The sequence below is a fragment of the Lithobates pipiens genome, unplaced genomic scaffold (assembly GCF_037356315.1).
Source record: "Lithobates pipiens isolate NorthernLeopardFrog02 unplaced genomic scaffold, aLitPip1_a1.2 Scaffold_13, whole genome shotgun sequence".
Taxonomy (NCBI): Eukaryota; Metazoa; Chordata; class Amphibia; order Anura; family Ranidae; genus Lithobates; species Lithobates pipiens.
The window spans coordinates 22,038,253-22,053,383 of NW_027507718.1; the positions used below are offsets into that span (position 1 = coordinate 22,038,253).

At 51.1% G+C, this 15,131-nt stretch overlaps 1 long non-coding RNA gene across 2 annotated transcripts in view; it reads left to right on the forward strand.

Annotated features, from left to right (window-relative positions):
- Positions 1 to 8,979: 8,979 nt before the first annotated feature.
- Positions 8,980 to 15,131, forward strand: part of LOC143973967 (uncharacterized) — a 95,656-nt gene continuing 89,504 nt past the window's right edge. For both annotated transcript variants that reach the window (XR_013272141.1, XR_013272140.1), the window contains exon 1: positions 8,980 to 9,271. This is a non-coding gene — a long non-coding RNA (uncharacterized LOC143973967). The remainder of the gene's footprint in view (positions 9,272 to 15,131) is intronic.

Genomic DNA, 15,131 nt, shown 5'->3' on the forward strand with positions numbered 1-15,131 from the left:
AGTTCTTATAAGGACTGGTAACTTGGTATAGGGTGCTACGGTACATAGGCTTGAGTGCGGTACAGTCTGCTGTTCTGTAAGGACCGCTATCGGTCCACAATAGATAGGGTTGACGTGCACCACTGCTGACCGCTGCCCTATACTGCAGCAGTCCTTCAGCGGTATAGGGACTGACGTACAGTCTGCTAAACACTAATACACAACCTGCTTGGTCCACAAAAGTTCTTATAAGGACTGGTAACTTGGTATAGGGTGCTACGGTACATAGGCTTGAGTGCGGTACAGTCTGCTGTTCTGTAAGGACCGCTATCGGTCCACAATAGATAGGGTTGACGTGCACCACTGCTGACCGCTGCCCTATACTGCAGCAGTCCTTCAGCGGTATAGGGACTGACGTACAGTCTGCTAAACACTAATACACAACCTGCTTGGTCCACAAAAGTTCTTATAAGGACTGGTAACTTGGTATAGGGTGCTACGGTACATAGGCTTGAGTGCGGTACAGTCTGCTGTTCTGTAAGGACCGCTATCGGTCCACAATAGATAGGGTTGACGTGCACCACTGCTGACCGCTGCCCTATACTGCAGCAGTCCTTCATCGGTATAGGGACTAAGAGTTTTGTCACAGGGTCATTTAAAAAATGACAGGCAGAGGAAGAGGCAGGCCCTTCCGCAGGGGTGGTAGGGGTAGGGCAGGAGCAACAGGCTTGAGCCAAAGTGGGAAGTTGCAGAAGGTGCGTTCAATTACTTTAAAGGATGCACCAGACTTGGTTGAGTGGCTCGCTCAGCCTTACTCTTCTGCACCCTCCTCATCCTCTCGATCTGCACCCTCTTCTTCACTCTCTGCTATGTGCACCCCCAAAGACACTACCACCAACAACACGACCACCACCACCACCACCACATACCTTCCGCTTGAGTCACTGGAATTATTTTCCGATCCATATCAAGAGGACATTTCTGATGCGCAGCCACTCTTGGTATTGGATCAGGAAGAGGAGGTAGCAACAAGCGCTACTCAGCAGTCTGACGCCAGTACCCAGATCAGCCCAAGGAGGAGGTTGGTCCCCGGTGTTGCTGCCTACTCCGAGATCTCTACTTATAGCGGTGGGGAAGGTGACGTTGATGATGACGTGTCTAGTGATGTCACGTGGGTGCCCACAAGAGAGGAAGAGGAGGGGAGTTCAGAGGGAGATATGGACCAGCAGATAGGGAGGAGAAGCAGCAATGACTTACATTGCACAGCAGGGACAAAGCAGACTGCAAATGTATCAGGAGCGAGTCATCGACCATGTACGGTCACATCTGGCGCTCCCAGGACACCGGCACATGGCTCCGCAGTGTGGGCTTTTTTTAACGTGTCCGCTGCTGACAATAGCGTTGCCATCTGCAATCTTTGCAGTCAACGCGTTAGTCGCGGTAAGCCCAATACTCACCTAGGGACGACCGCCTTAAGAAGGCACATGAGCAGCCATCACCGAGCCCAGTGGGAGCAACGGAACACACAAAGCCACACTGCAGGCTCTCACCGTCCAGCCTCGTCTTCTACTTCTCCTTCTCCTCTCTCCTCACAATTGTCCTCCACTCCACCTTCCATCACGCCAAGCTCACATTTTTCTGCAAAAAGGCAGGCTTCCGTGGGCCTAATGTTTGAGCGTAAAAAAATGATGACGCCGGATAACCCTCTTGCCCAACGGTTGGCGGCTGGCTTGTCAGAACTCATAGCCCGCCAACTACTGCCATATAAACTGGTGGACTCGGAGGCCTTTCGCAAATTTGTGGCCATTGGAACACCACAATGGAAGGTCCCAGGAAGGAAGTATTTCTCAGAGAAGGGCATCCCAGAGCTATATGGCCATGTTCAGCGGCAAGTGAATGTATCTCTGGCACACAGTGTCGGTGCCAAGATACATCTGACCACAGACACGTGGTCTAGCAAACACGGGCAGGGAAGGTATATCAGTTTTACTGCCCACTGGGTGAACCTTCTGACGGCCGTCAAGCATGTAACCCGTGGCACCCGTGTAGATTTGGTTTTACCGCCACGGATTGCATGCAGGCCTGACTCTTCTTCTCCTCCTCCTACTCCATCCTCCTCCCTCTCCTCCTCAGCTGCCTCCTCCTTTTCCGCTGCTAGCGTCTCTTCCACTGCACCGCCCAAGCTCCCCAGAACCTATTCCACATGCCAGGTGAGACGTTGCCATGCCGTGCTGCGTCTGTTGTGCCTGGAAGCAAAGAGCCACACTGGCCCGGCACTCCTTTCAGCTTTGCGTTCACAGGCAGATGAGTGGCTAACACCGCTCAATTTGACAGTTGGTAAAGTGGTGTGTGACAACGGTGCCAATCTGCTTAGCGCATTGAAACAGGGCAAAATCACGCACGTGCCGTGCATGGCACACGTCTTAAACTTGGTCGTGCAGCGATTCCTTGTCAAATACCCTGGGGTCCAGGACATCTTGCGGCAGGCAAGGAAAATCTCGGCCCATTTCAGAAGATCTTACACGGCCATGGCTCGCCTTGCTGACATTCAGCGGCGACACCATCTGCCGGTCAGACGTCTTATTTGCGATTGCCCGACGCGATGGAACTCAACCTTCTATATGCTTGATAGGCTGCTCCAGCAGAAACGTGCAGTTAACGTCTACCTGTATGAACTCTGCGAAAGAAACGGTTCTGGGGAGCTGGGTTTTTTTTCACCGCGCCAGTGGCTGCTCATGCGCGACACATGCAGACTTCTGCGGCCATTTGAGGAGATCACCAAACTGGTCAGTCGCAGCCATGGCGCCATCAGTGACATGGTACCTTATGCCTTCTTTCTGGAGCGTGCATTGCGTCGTGTCATTGATCAGGCTGTGGAGGAGCAGGAGCGGGAAGATGAGGAAGTCGCAATGCTGGATGAATTCCCAGGGGGGGCTACTCTATCTGAGACAAGTCAACAACAGGAGTCTGATGAGGAGTCAGAGGAGGATGGTGCCGGGGCGGATGAGCAGGAGCAAGAAGAGCATGCTTTAAACCTTTCTGGGATCCCTGTTGTGCGAGGATGGGGAGAGGAGAATGAAGAGGACGACATTATCCTGGATGATGAGCAGGAGCCAGGCCACCACACCGCTTCCACTTTAGTGCAAATGGGGGCCTTCATGCTCCAGTGTTTTAATAGGGACCCCCGTATAAAAAGCATGAGGGTCAAGGACCAGTACTGGGTGGCAACGTACTTAGACCCCCGGTACAAACACAAAATGGCGGAAATGTTACCGCCGTCGCAGAGGGCTGTCAGAATGCAGCACTTCCAGGCCTTGCTTCGAGAAATGCTGCATTCTGCTTTTGCGTGCGCTGGCAGAGGAGCAATTCCCACTCCCAGAGAAGGATTTGCGGGTACCAATCCAACAGCGCCTGCAAGAAGAGGCCGGTTTGAAGATGTGTTGGTGACTTCGGATATGAGGTCATTCTTTCAGCCGACCCATCGACAGGTGTCATCCGGATCCAGCATCAGGGAACGCCTAGACCGTCAGGTGTCCGACTACATTGGGTTAACGGCCGATGTGGACGCTCTGAGGAGTGATGAACCCCTAGACTACTGGGTGGGCAGGCTTGACCTCTGGCCAGAGCTTGCCCAATTTGCAATCGAACTGTTGGCTTGCCCCTCATCCAGTGTCCTGTCCGAAAGGACGTTCAGCGCAGCAGGGGGGATTGTGACCGATAAGCGTACTCGCCTAGCTCACCACAGTGTTAACTACCTCACATTTCTAAAAATGAATGAGGCATGGATCTCGGAGGAATTCAACACATGTGACCAGTAGACCATGTATATGTCTATAAACTATTTTTTTAATCAAGCACACAGACCTTCTTAATTCATTTGGCTCACTTCCTTGACCCAAAAAAGCACACCGTACTATATGCCCCTACCCTCCTCTTTGAAGAGGTTGAGCGGTGTCATATTTCTACTGGGGCTGCTTATGATATCCCTGTGCTGTGCTGACTTCCTCCTGGGGGTTCTTATTATGAAGGGATCACACTATCCCTGTGCTGTGCTGACTTCCTCCTGGGGGTTCTTATTATGAGGGGATCACACCATCCCTGTGCTGTGCTGACTTCCTCCTGGGGCTGCTTACGGTGCTGCTGTCAGCGCTGTATGTCACGGTGCTGCTGTCAGCGCTGTATGTCACGGTGCTGCTGTCAGCGCTGTATGTCACGGTGCTGCTGTCAGCGCTGTATGTCACGGTGCTGCTGTCAGCGCTGTATGTCACGGTGCTGCTGTCAGCGCTGTATGTCACGGTGCTGCTGTCAGCGCTGTATGTCACGGTGCTGCTGTCAGCGCTGTATGTCACGGTGCTGCTGTCAGCGCTGTATGTCACGGTGCTGCTGTCAGCGCTGTATGTCACGGTGCTGCTGTCAGCGCTGTATGTCACGGTGCTGCTGTCAGTGCTCTGTATTACGGTGCTGCTGTCAGATGCCTCTATCACGGTGCATGTGTCATTCCGGTATGTCACGCTGCTGGTGATCATCTCCTGCACCCTCTTCTTTGCCTACCCTGGTCCCTGACCTTCCCTCTCCTCCATTGCCTTCATTAGCTCCATAGTCCTGAATTGTTAGAACAATTTCCCAAATAAAATAAAAATGCTTGTAGTTATCGATCCCAAATTCACCTCATACATGTATTATGTCATTGTCCAGATGGTGGGACTACGTTTTACCCCCTAATAATTACCACGTGGCCGCAAATTCGACATGAAGGTTTGCAAAGTTCGCCTCCCATTGAAGTCAATGGGGCCCGCGGCGAACGTTCGGTTTCGCGAACGTTTGGGTCCGTTCGCATTTCGCTTTCGCGAAACGTCCCGTCGGAAGTTCGTCCATCACTACCTATGAGACAAATAAAAGAAACACAAGCAGTAAATCAAAAGAAATATGAGTTCTAAAAAATTTATTTTCCATAGTTTTTAAACTGTATCTGACATATCAATTGCCCACTACCCACAAAGTACTCCATATAGCTTTGCCATACTTCACGGACGCTTTAGAGGGGAAAGCCAGGACGGCCAGCTTCATGTGCCATCATGTTTGAGTCCAGTGAGCCGGCCTCAGTCGCAACTGAGGCCACATAGTTGGCTGCATTTTTGCGTAAAAAGTTGTGCAAAATGCAGCATGAAAGAACAATGGGATTTTGTTTATATTCCGCCATATTGACTGCAGTGAGGAATAGGCGGAACCAGCTGGCCATTATGCCAAAGGCATTTTCAACCACTCTTCTGTCTCTGGCCAGCCGCTAATTAAAAACCCTCTGGTCCGGGGTGAGGCTCCTCATAGGGAATGCCCACATAAGATGGTCCCCCAGGGCAAATGCTTCATCCCCTACGAAAAGGATTGGGAGTCCCGCCACGTTGTCTTCTGGAGGTGGCAACTTCAAGCTGCCATTCTGGAGCCATCTGTAAAACTCCATCTGGGCGATGACTCCAACATCCGACCATTCTTCCCCATGTCCACATAGAGGAATTCATACATCGCCGACACCACGGCCAACAACACAATACTACTATACCCCTTATAATTATAATAGTATGACCCGAGTTAGGGGATGGGATGATGTGAACGTGTTTCCCATCTATTGGCCCACCGCAGTTGGGAAAGTCCCACTGCTGGGCAAACTAGGAGGCCACAGTCTGCCATTCCTGTGGGGTTGAAGGAAACTGTGGAGTCAAACAAAAAAATACAAATTAGTACTTTTGCACATAAGCAAGCAGATTAGATACAAACATTCTTGGCCAACATAAGTATAACATTTATTGAAATGAGTATTTAAACACAAAAGTATGAGGTACACTTATCAGATTCCTCACCCCCTCTGATAGCCCATTGTAAAAAAATATTTTTGTAGGGGATTGTTTTGGACAGGTAACCCTCGCGACTTCAATGAGAGCTGAATGCCTAAATAATGTGTGTTACTTTGGCCAGCCCCTCCTTACTTACACTATTGGCAGCTCACTGGACAGGTAAGAAGTGTCATAATCCAAAAATATGAATACACACTGTCCAAATCGAAGCACATTTTTACATTATGCAATTACCTATCAAGATATTAGGAGAACAAAACTTTAAAGAGTACCAATTGAAAGTATTCAGGCAGGCCGTTGCACTACATGCTTTGGTGAATTCATTCATAAATATGACCACAAAAGAGGTAGATATAGTGTGTATAGGTTTAGCAAAGTCAGCAGATAGAGGATTGGTATCGGTTGACTTAGCAGTTGGGGCAGAGGAAGAGTTCCAAATGAGAAAAATTGTCCAGTATGCAGCTTGTGCCCTGTAACAAAAAAACAAAAACAAAAAGAGTTCGACCAAGTGTGTCTACCGTCCAGCATTAAAAGGTGAAAAAATAGTCCCTGCCATATACATGAGTCTCCATGCTTGGTCTTTTTATGCAAAAGAACAGCTAGATAGACCTTAACTGGACTATTAGCCTGCAATGACTATTGTGGATAAACTGACTTTTGAGCAATATTCAGCATTCTATTTGCACCCCCTCTTTTACCTGTTAAGTTGACCTAACGTGTATAGATTACCAGGTCTGCAGAGGATGGTTCACCATGAGGGCAGACAGCCATTGTCACCCGCTGTTTCACGCCAAGGTAGTAGTTGAGAATCACATGTTGCGATACAGCCAGTCACTGGCATCCTGTGGGTTTTCAAAAAATTTAACAGTACCTTTGTATTGTACATGGAGACAACTCGGATACAGCATGCTGTATTTCAGTTCCTTTTCTCTGAGCCTTTTCTTTACCTCTGTAAAGGAATGACGTCTTTGTTGCATTTCTGAAATCCAGAAACAGCATAATGCGGGTGTTTTCAAACTTTAATTCTTTATGCTTTCTTGCTTCCGCCAGCAACATATCCCGGTCTCTATAATTTTGGAACCCGAACCAGGAATGGCTGTGGTGGGGTGCCCGATGGTCTAGCTCTCGTTGGGACTCTATGTGCTCTCAGCGACATAAGTGGGAGGGAGGTCGCCTAGTGCCAGCAGGGATTTAAAGAATTGTTCAGCAAATATGGTAGTGGCAGTACCTTCAGCTCCATCCGGCAACCCCACCACCCTCACATTATTTCTTCTCTGGCGGTCTTCGGCATCATCTGCTCTGTGTTGAAGTGCGCCTACCATCTCCTTTAGTTCCGCCAACTGGGAGCCCTGTACATGAGAGGTGTCCTCCACTTCCCAAATACGGTCCTCCGCCATGTCCAGTCTGCCTCTAATTTTATCCAGATCATGGCGGATGAGATTACACTCTGATGCCAGAAAATCTATGCGCCCAATTAGCTGCAATTTTGAGGATGCAATAGCTTCCAGAATCGGGCCAGTGATAGCAGCTGTGTGCACCTCAATCTCCTGCTGTGCGTGGGATGAGTCCACCGATCCCTCTGGGATTGCTGCACCTTGTTGTTCCATGCTTCCAGCTGTAGTTTTGGTGCGCTGTGCAGCGGAGCTGTGAGCTGAGGCAGAGGAGGAGTGGGTGGAGCTAGTCGCCATGCTTCCCTGCGAGCGGAGACTTCTCTGACCTTTCGGTGGCTGGGAATGTTGTCTTCTCTGCTGCTTTATAGCCAAAAATTGCATTTCCCACCACCAGGGCTTCTCGGCTTGCTGACTGTTACTGTCTGGGCCATGGATCGTCGGTCTATCTGCCGCTACCAGCATTTAAAGTCGGATGGAAGCTGGAGCTCTGTACTAGCACGTCTTGCCGCGATCACATCCGGCCACGCACTTCCTTGCTTTTAACATTTAAAGCGGTGTTCCACCCATAAAATTTACTTTGCAGTATTCAATAAACCTAAGCGACAACATTTTGAAATATTTTTTTTTTTTACTCACTCTTTCCTGGCTGTTGCTAAGGGGTGCCTTGTAATCTGCCTCTTCCTTTCCCTGGAGCCTGACGTCATTTCCATCTGCCCCTGTGCTCGCTAGTGCTCCGGGGAGATGTGTGTCATCATTTCCTAGGAGTCAGTGTTGAGGCTTCGTTGCCATCACAACAGGGCGGGCACTTCCGATGATGCAGCCTGTTGTGATGGCAATGTGAGAAGTGTACGGCGCTGCGAGCCATACCTTCTGCACATGCGTGAGAACGGGCGGTGCATGCTGGTTCGCTCAGCTGCACCTGATCCTGGAACATAGTGCTTGTGGGCTTCACATGCCCACAAGCAATATGGAAATTGCCAGGAAAGAGGAATATAAGATATCTTCCAATCGGGGCGGCGATACATCCCAGAAAGGTGACTTTTAAACTAACAATATTCATCAAAAAAAACTGTTGGAACGCCACTTTAATTTTGTAATGAGTGGACAAACAAAACCCGCATACACTGTTAGAAGTTTATTCGTTCAATAAAAAAATTCTCTCCTCCTTTGAATTTTCTCATCACTTCAATCAAAAATGTACGTTGATTTGACCTCACTAACAATTAGAAAATGGAATGAATGTTTTTAAAATGAACCATTTTGAGCGACATTCTAATAATTTATTAACATATCTTGCTCCACACTGTGCACAAAGTCCAATGACTGTGCCAAACAAAATGAGCGCTCAAAAGCTTTTAAAAGCAACATTTGCTCACAGAGTGATAACAAAGAACAGCAAACACATTTCTGGAGACTTAAAGATATCCCCCTTTTTCAGGTCTTGATTTTGACAGGGAGATTGGCGGACTCAAACTTCATCAAACATAAGCCCTGAAGAATGAGGAGAACGTCAATCCCCTGAAGCATGTTGTCTGTTCTGTGTTGTCCCTTTGTGAGCAAACTTTATTTTAAAAGTGTTTGGACTCTCAGACCATTTGTATGGTGCTCTAGTTGGACTTTGTGCAAGTAAATATTCAAATCTGAGTTCTCTGCTTTTGTTAATAGCGCCTTGCCAGAGCCAGTGTGGCGTAACTCAATGTGATTGATCTAATAATAGTTTTAATCCAGTGCCTCGTTTTTACATGTTTTTTTTTCCACACCGTATTGCAGTGTAGAGGCAGCTGTCTTCATAGAGGGGCAGGGCTTTGTTTTGTCATGTCAGAGCTGCCCTCTGATGTCTGGTGATCTCAAGGCCAGTGGTATAAAGATTTTGGAAACAGCAGTGAAGGCGGAGGAAGCACAGATCCACAGAATGAATGAAGCATAAGCAGGGAGATCCTTGCCAGGCAGGTCCAGCTTTCTGTCCAACATACCCTCAGGAAAAATATTTTTATTCAGAATTTTTCCCCCGGTGTACTGACTCATGAGCTATATGTCATATGACCATTGAAGGTAAGTAAATCAGAAGTCCTAATCTGTAGTTTTGTTCCAGGTTAGTAACTAAGACAATATTAATGTTTGTTCAGAAGTGAATGCAGAAGCACTGCAGAGGTGAATGCAGATGCTGTGACTGCACAGATAGCTCTGCAAGGGAAACCGCATGGCCCTGAATGGCGGCAGCGTGTTTTTGACTGTCAAATTTTGACTGTCATTTGGCTGTGTCTACTGCAGCTTTTGCATCCCCCTCTATAAGCTGCCTGCAAAAACAAAGGCAGCCTGCACACAGGAGCGTACCAACGGTGGGGCGGGGGGTGCGGTCCGCCCCGGGTGCCACACATTGGGAGGGTCTCAGTGGCGTATCTAATGGGGGTGCGGTTGGGTGACACCACTTACCAAGGGTGGGGAGAGCCCTGGCAGCTCTCTATGGCTGTTTTTTTCAGCCAGATCACCCCCGCGCTGCGGTAGCAATGGTCTAGTCTGTGCTTTCCGCCTTGCTCCTCCCACCACTGCTTCGCTGCCGAGCCAAGCCTGTTACTATTCTCCACCCGAGCGGCGCAGCTGCTACAGCACACTGTGTTTTCCAGACCTCCCTAGCTGCTGCCCTGGTGTACCTGAGGCTGAGCCAGCTGCCCTCCCTGCCAGTGTCCTCCAAGGTGAGCTTGTGATAAGGGGGTGTGGGTTGGCATGGTGTTCGCTGCCCTCAGCTGGCGTGCTGTGAGGAGAGGGTGGGGTGTTTGTTTCTGCCTCCCTGACCTGGTCTGATAAGGGGGAAGGGGGGAGGCTGCTGTGTCCGCCACCTACTAATGTGCTAACTCACTGCTTTTAGTTTAAAGGATGATTCAGTGATTGGAGTGCAATAGTTTTCAATAAAATTTTGCCTGAGAGTCATTTTTTGATTGGACTTTACGTGCATGCTGTTCCATATTTTGCTTGTTGTTTTTTCAATGCAGCTTTGAAAATGTCTGCTGGATTTCCGTGCAACTCAGTCTCCATGCAGTGCAACTGGGATGAAATCACATTGAATCGCACAAAAATGTAATGCACACACTACTTTTTCAAAAGCGTACTGCACCAAATTGCATGATAATATGGTACCATGAAATCTGGAGCAGGCAAAAGCACTGCCATTGTGATCTGTGTTAGAGGTGTCCTTAGAAAAATATATATACACCTGCAGGAGACCATGTACCCAGTGCGTTTTGAAAGCAGTGTGGGAAACACACACAGGACATGAATTTCCTGCACCACCTTCTGGTATAAATGAGCCCTTAGGCTGGGTTCACACCGCTGCGATGCGGGAACGCCGCGAATCCGCGGCGTTTTCCCGCATCGCATACCTCCCGCCGGCAGTTCACACTGCCCTATGCGGACGGCTGGGGGTGTCAATGTTATGTTAATGACACCCCCAGATCCGTCGGCATATCGCAGTGCGATCTGCCGACTCGCACAGGAATCGGATCGCATGGTGTGAACCCCCATGCGATCCGATTCCGTTGCGGACCCAAAAAAGGGTCCCGTGCGAGTTTGCTGCGGGACCGCTGCGAGTTCAGCCATACTATCTGTATGGCTGAACTCGCATCGCTACGGAGATCGGATGTGATTTGCTGTGCGAATCACATCCGGTTCTCCCCCCGCAGCGGTGTGAACCCAGCCTTAAAGTGATACTAAAGGTTTGTTTAAAAAAAAATAAAAAAATAACAAACATATCATACTTACCTCCACTGTCCAGCTCATTTTGCACAGAGTGACCCTGAACCTCATCTTCTGGGGTCCCTCGGTGGCTCTCGCGTCTCCTCCCTGAATTAGAAAACGCCCTAGGAGAAGCGCTCTGACTGACTCCTGATTCCAGGGGAGGGTTGGCAGCCTTAGGCCTGGGGGGCAAGTCCAGTCAAATGGCCCATTGAACCACCTAATCAGCTCACCATCCATCTGCACCACATTGCCCGCACAGAGAGAGAGAGAGAGAGAGAGGGAGGGAGACTGCTCCACATTGCCCCAGAGAAAGAGCGACCACTCCACACTGCCTGCACAAGGAGAGAGACCGCTTCACACTGCCTGCACAGAGAGAGAGACCGCTTCACACTGCCTGCACAGAGAGACCGCTTCACACTGCCTGCACAGAGAGACCGCTTCACACTGCCTGCACAGAGAGAGAGACCGCTTCACACTGCCTGCACAGGGAGAGAGACCGCTTCACACTGCCTGCACAGGGAGAGAGACCGCTTCACACTGCCTGCACAGGGAGAGAGACAGACCTCTTCACACTGCCTGCACAGAGAGAGAGAGAGAGACTGCTTCACACTGCCTGCACAGAGACAGACCACTTCACACTGCCTGCACAGAGAGACCGCTTCACACTGCCTGCACAGAGAGACCGCTTCACACTGCCCGCACAGAGAGAGAGAGACCGCTTCACACTGCCTGCACAGAGAGAGAGAGACCGCTTCACACTGCCTGCACAGAGAGAGAGAGACCGCTTCACACTGCCTGCACAGAGAGAGAGACCGCTTCACACTGCCTGCACAGAGAGAGAGACCGCTTCACACTGCCTGCACAGAGAGAGAGACCGCTTCACACTGCCTGCACAGAGAGAGAGACCGCTTCACACTGCCTGCACAGAGAGAGAGACCGCTTCACACTGCCTGCACAGAGAGAGAGACCGCTTCACACTGCCTGCACAGAGAGAGACCGCTTCACACTGCCTGCACAGAGAGAGAGAGAGAGAGAGAGACCGCTTCACACTGCCTGCACAGAGAGAGAGAGACCACTTCACGCTTCCTGCACAGAGAGAGAGAGAGACCGCTTCACGCTTCCTGCACACAGAGAGAGAGACCGCTTCACACTGCCTGCAGAGAGAGAGAGAGACCGCTTCACACTGCCTGCAGAGAGAGAGAGACCGCTTCACACTGCCTGCAGAGAGAGAGAGACCGCTTCACACTGCTTGCACAGAGAGAGAGAGAGAGAGACCGCTTCACACTGCCTGCACAGAGAGAGACCGCTTCACACTGCCTGCACAGAGAGAGAGAGAGAGAGAGAGACCACTTCACACTGCCTGCACAGAGAGGGAGAGAGAGACCGCTTCACACTGCCTGCACAGAGAGAGAGAGACCGCTTCACGCTTCCTGCACAGAGAGAGAGAGAGACCGCTTCACGCTGCCTGCACAGAGAGACAGAGAGACCGCTTCACACTGCCTGCACAGAGAGAGAGAGAAAGAGAGAGACCGCTTCACACTGCCTGCACAGAGAGAGACCGCTTCACACTGCCTGCACAGAGAGAGACCGCTTCACACTGCCTGCACAGAGAGAGACCGCTTCACACTGCCTGCACAGAGAGAGAGAGAGACTGCTTCATACTGCCTGCACAGAGAGGGAGAGAGAGACCACTTCACACTGCCTGCACAGAGAGGGAGAGAGAGACCGCTTCACACTGCCTGCACAGAGAGGGAGAGAGAGAGCGCTTCACACTGCCTGCACAGAGAGGGAGAGAGAGACCGCTTCACACTGCCTGCACAGAGAGGGAGAGAGAGACCGCTTCACACTGCCTGCACAGAGAGAGAGAGAGAGAGAGAGACCGCTTCACACTGCCTGCACAGAGAGAGAGAGAGAGAGACCGCTTCACGCTTCCTGCAGAGAGAGAGAGAGAGACCTCTTCACACTGCCTGCACAGAGAGAGAGAGAGAGACCGCTTCACACTGCCTGCACAGAGAGAGACCGCTTCATACTGCCTGCACAGAGAGATAGAGAGAGAGAGAGAGACCGCTTCATACTGCCTGCACAGAGAGAGAGAGAGAGAGACCGCTTCATACTGCCTGCACAGAGAGAGAGAGAGAGAGAGAGAGAGAGAGACCACTTCATACTGCCTGCACAGAGAGAGAGAGAGAGAGAGACCACTTCATACTGCCTGCACAGAGAGAGAGAGAGAGAGAGAGAGAGAGAGAGACCGCTTCACACTGCCTGCACAGAGAGGGAGAGAGAGACCGCTTCACACTGCCTGCACAGAGAAAGAGAGACCGCTTCATGCTTCCTGCACAGAGAGAGAGAGACCGCTTCACGCTGCCTGCACAGAGAGACAGAGAGACCGCTTCACACTGCCTGCACAGAGAGAGACCGCTTCACACTGCCTGCACAGAGAGAGAGAGAGAGAGAGAGACCGCTTCACACTGCCTGCACAGAGAGAGAGAGACCACTTCACGCTTCCTGCACAAAGAGAGAGAGAGAGAGAGACCGCTTCACGCTTCCTGCACACAGAGAGAGAGACCGCTTCACACTGCCTGCACAGAGAGAGAGAGACCGCTTCACACTGCCTGCAGAGAGAGAGAGACCGCTTCACACTGCTTGCACAGAGAGAGAGAGAGACCACTTCACACTGCCTGTACAGAGAGAGACCGCTTCACACTGCCTGCACAGAGAGAGAGAGAGAGACCACTTCACACTGCCTGCACAGAGAGGGAGAGAGAGACCGCTTCACACTGCCTGCACAGAGAGAGAGAGACCGCTTCACGCTTCCTGCACAGAGAGAGAGAGAGACCGCTTCACGCTGCCTGCACAGAGAGACAGAGAGACCGCTTCACGCTGCCTGCACAGAGAGACAGAGAGACCGCTTCACACTGCCTGCACAGAGAGAGAGAGAGAGAGAGAGAGACCGCTTCACACTGCCTGCACAGAGAGAGACCGCTTCACACTGCCTGCACAGAGAGAGACCGCTTCACACTGCCTGCACAGAGAGAGAGAGAGACTGCTTCATACTGCCTGCACAGAGAGGGAGAGAGAGACCGCTTCACACTGCCTGCACAGAGAGGGAGAGAGAGAGCGCTTCACACTGCCTGCACAGAGAGGGAGAGAGAGAGCGCTTCACACTGCCTGCACAGAGAGGGAGAGAGAGACCGCTTCACACTGCCTGCACAGAGAGGGAGAGAGAGACCGCTTCACACTGCCTGCACAGAGAGGGAGAGAGAGACCGCTTCACACTGCCTGCACAGAGAGAGAGAGAGAGAGAGACCGCTTCACACTGCCTGCACAGAGAGAGAGAGAGACCGCTTCACACTGCCTGCACAGAGAGAGAGAGAGAGAGACCGCTTCACGCTTCCTGCAGAGAGAGAGAGAGAGAGAGAGAGAGACCTCTTCACACTGCCTGCACAGAGAGAGAGAGAGAGAGAGAGAGACTGCTTCACACTGCCTGCACAGAGAGAGACCGCTTCATACTGCCTGCACAGAGAGAGATAGAGAGAGAGAGAGAGACCGCTTCATACTGCCTGCACAGAGAGAGAGAGAGAGAGAGAGACCGCTTCATACTGCCTGCACAGAGAGAGAGAGAGAGAGAGACCGCTTCATACTGCCTGCACAGAGAGAGAGAGAGAGAGAGAGACCGCTTCACACTGCCTGCACAGAGAGGGAGAGAGAGACCGCTTCACACTGCCTGCACAGAGAAAGAGAGACCGCTTCATGCTTCCTGCACAGAGAGAGAGAGAGACCGCTTCACGCTGCCTGCACAGAGAGACAGAGAGACCGCTTCACACTGCCTGCACAGAGAGAGAGAGTGAGAGACCGCTTCACACTGCCTGCACAGAGAGAGAGACCGCTTCACACTGCCTGCACAGAGAGAGACCGCTTCACACTGCTTGCACAGAGAGAGAGAGACCGCTTCATACTGCCTGCACAGAGAGGGAGAGAGAGATCGCTTCACACTGCCTGCACAGAGAGGGAGAGAGAGAGACCGCTTCACACTGCCTGCACAGAGAGGGAGAGAGAGAGACCGCTTCACACTGCCTGCACAGAGAGGGAGAGAGAGACCGCTTCACACAGCCTGCACAGAGAGGGAGAGAGAGATCGCTTCACACTGCCTGCACAGAAAGGGAGAGAGAGACCGCTTCAC